General features: G+C 38.6%; 1 pseudogene; it reads right to left on the bottom strand.

Moving 5' to 3' along the window:
- Positions 1 to 1,570: 1,570 nt before the first annotated feature.
- Positions 1,571 to 2,489, bottom strand: LOC122467905 (annotated as a pseudogene).
- Positions 2,490 to 3,740: the final 1,251 nt, after the last annotated feature.

Below are 3,740 nucleotides of genomic sequence, written 5' to 3'. Positions count from 1 at the left end.
ATTTTAAAAAAATTTTTTTATATATAATTTATTGTCAAATTGGTTTCCATACAACACCCAGTGCTCATCCCAACAGGTGCCCTCCTCAATGCCCATCACCCACTTTCCCTCTCCCCCATCCCCCATCAGTCCTCAGTTTGTTCTCAGTATTTAAGATAGACTTAAGATTTTTTTTAAAGAACTTTTAGGTTCACAGAATAATTAAAAGGAAAGCATAGAGATTTCCTCTGCCCCCGCAATGCATAGCCTTGTCCCTTATAAACATCTTCTAACAGAGTGGTACCTTTGTTACAATTGATGAACTTACATTGATGTGTCACAATCACCTGAAGTCCAGGGTTTACATCAGGGTTCACTGTTGGTGTTGGACACTCCATGGGTTTGGACAAATGTATAATGACAGGTAGCTATCATTATATAGTATCATACAGAGTATTTTTATACCCTAGAAATCCTCTGTGCTCCACCTATTTATTCATCTCTTCTCACTCAACCCTGGTAACCACTGATCTTTTTACTGCCTCCATATTTTTGCTTTTTCCAGAATGTCATGTAGTTGGAATCATATAGTATGTAGACTTTTCAGATGGGCTTCTTTCATTTTGTAATATGCATTTAAGTTTCCTCTATGTTTTCTCATGGATTGATAGTGTATTCGTTTTTAGCGCCAAATAATATTCCGTTGTGTGGATATACCACAGTTTTTTATCCATTCACCTAGTGAAAGACATATTGGTTGCTTCTAAGTATTGGAAAGTGTAAACAAAGCTGCTGTAAACGTCCATGTATAGGTTTTTTGTGTGGATATAAGTTTTCACCACCTTTGGATAATTACCAAGCAGTGTGATTACTGGATCAGAGGGTCAGAATATATATGTGTTTAATGTTTTATAAGAAACTGCCAAACTCTCCCCAAATGGTTGTATCTTTTTTGCATTTCTACCAGCTCTACATCCTTGCCAGCATGTGGTGTTGTCAGTTTTCTGGATTTTGCCATTCTAAAATATATATATATATTTTATCTATAAAATATATATACTTCGATGAAGTGTCTGGTAAGGTCTCTGGTCCATTTTTTAGTTGGTTTGTTTGCACTCTTACTGTTGACTTTAAGGGTTCTTTGTACATTTTGGATATCGTCCTTTATCAGATGCATCTTTTGCAAATATTTTTCTCCCAGTCTGTGACGTGTCTTCTCATTCTCTTGACATTGTCTTTTTCAGAGCAGATTTTTTTTTATGAGCAATATGAGTTGATTTAACTATTTTGGAAACAACCCCTTCCCCCCCAATAATGTCTGAACCGAAAAGGTACGTAAAAATGGCAAAACATATTTTAAAATAGTAGATTTGAAGGTCATTGTAGCTTTTTCCTCATCACATGAACTCTTTCTGCAGGACAGTAAATTACAAACTATTTCAAACTGTGTTAAATCACATAATCAATATGGCTGCATTTGTAGCTGCTTCTGGGAAAGTAATCTTGTTGGAGCTATTCCTCTGGGCTGTTTGGTCAGTTGGTCCAGAAGAAGAAGTCCTAGAGACAGCAGTGGGCCTCACCTGTCTTGTCACTACTCATTCTGCTCGTCCGCTGTGATGGAAGCAGGCACAGAATCCTGGACCTTGTTGACATCACTGGTGCACACCCACTGCCCATTGATGGACTCCTTCCACAGGGCCTCCTTATTATTTCTGCCTGAGAAAGGCAGGATGTTGGCCGTGATGGACCAGCTCACATGCCACACATCATTGAACTTATGCAGCAGTTTGAGCAACCACATATTGCCTGAGGCATCGTCATGGGTCCAAATGAACATGTGACCATCCTGGGAGTTGCTGGTGATGGTGCTGGTGAACAGGCTAATGGAGAGGGCCCAGGCCACATCTCGAACCCAGTCACTGTGCACTTGTAGCTTCTGTTTCTTCTGTTGGCTGGTCTCCTCTTCCTTCCACAGCTTGATGAGGTTGTCACAGCCACTTGATGCAAACTTCTTAATACAGTTGGGCTTCTGCACCGATAGCTGGACTATGAGGCTTCCAGGTTCAAAAGGAGGGGGTCAACTGACTGCATTGCAGCCAATAATGTGAGCGTTGTTGATCTTTTTCACTTCCCACTGGTCATCTCCTGTGTACTACAGCAGAGATATGGCCCCATCTGAGTTGATATAGGCCATAGTCATGGAAGGGCCCAGCACACAGAATTTACTGAGAAGTCGTATCCTGTATGCTTGTCCATCCGTCTTCTCCCAGATGCCATTCTCCTCTTTCTCAATAAGGATTTTTTTGTCAAAGGAGCAGCATGCCAGGATGTTGACATACAGAGAGTGGTCCCAGGCCACTTTCCACACAGGATCCTCATGACCCCTGAGGTCACCAATGAGGATCTTCCCTCCATTGTGCACATTGAAGATTCTGATGGACCTGTCTGATGAGCAGGTTGCCAGGCAGGTGCCATAGTAATCCATTTGGGCATCGTGAAGCATGTCCTAGTAAGAGGTGTCTACAGTGTTGATTGCTGACACCATGGCCCTGATGGCAGCGGCTCCCGGTCTTGGATGTGGCAGCTCCTGGTGGTGCCTCTGAACAGCTCCTCCAGAGCAGAAAGTTTTAATTTTAGTGAAGCCCAGCTTATCAATAATTTTTTTCATGGTTTATGCCTATGGTGTTTTATCTATGAAGTCATCACCATACCCAAGTTCATTTAGGTTTTCTAAGGGTTTTATTGATTTGCATTTTACATTTATGTCTATGATTTATTTTGAGTTAATTTTTGTGACAGGTTTAAGTTCTGTGTCTAGATTTTGTTTTGCATGTAGTATGTCCAGTTGTTTGAGCACCATTTTTTAAAAAGACTATCTTTTTTTCCATCATGCTCCCATTGCTCTTTTGCCAAAGATCAGTTGACTATATTTATGTGGGTCTATTTCTAGGCCACTTATTCTGCACCACTGACCTATGTGTCTATTCTTTCACCAATACTACACTGGATTGGCTACTATAGTTTTATAGTAAGTCCTGAGATCTGGTACTGTCAGTCCTCCAACCTTTTCTTCTCCTGAAATATTGTGTCAGCTGTTCTTGGTCTTTGCCTCTCCATACAAACTTTAGAATCAGTTTGTCATTATCCACAAAATAACTTGCTGAAATTTTATTAGGATTACATTGAATCTTTAGATCAAGTTGGGAGGAACTGTCATCTTGACAATATAGTGTCTTCTTATTCATAAATGTGGCATATCTCTCCATTTACTTAGTTTTTACATTTCATTCATCAGAGTTTAATAGTTTTTCTTATATAGATCTTATACTTATTTTGTTAGAATTACACCTAAGTATTTACTTTCCTTAGGTGCTAATGTAAATGGTATTGTGTTTTTAATTTCAAGTTCCACTTGTTCATTGCTGGTATACAGGAAGGCAATTGACTTTTGTGTATTATACTTGTGTCCTGCATCCTTGATATAATTGCTTATTAGTTCCAGGAATATTTTGGTCCATTATTTTGGATTTTCTACATAGATGTTTTCCTTTTATTTTTAAGGTGGAAGTTTTAGGTCATTATTGACTTATTTGCTGTGGGAAATCATATTAATTGTGTGTATCAGTGTTGGTAAGAACTTATCTACAAATTTAAAATGATTTTTAAATCCTAATTGATTTCTAGATATTCAAATGAGAAGACAACATTTATGTATCGTCAGAAAAAGATTTAGGGAAAATAAATTAGTAAAATAATAAGTA

The sequence above is a fragment of the Prionailurus bengalensis genome, chromosome B1 (genome assembly GCF_016509475.1).
Source record: "Prionailurus bengalensis isolate Pbe53 chromosome B1, Fcat_Pben_1.1_paternal_pri, whole genome shotgun sequence".
Lineage (NCBI taxonomy): Eukaryota > Metazoa > Chordata > Mammalia > Carnivora > Felidae > Prionailurus > Prionailurus bengalensis.
This window is presented reverse-complemented; position numbering and strand designations above follow the sequence as displayed.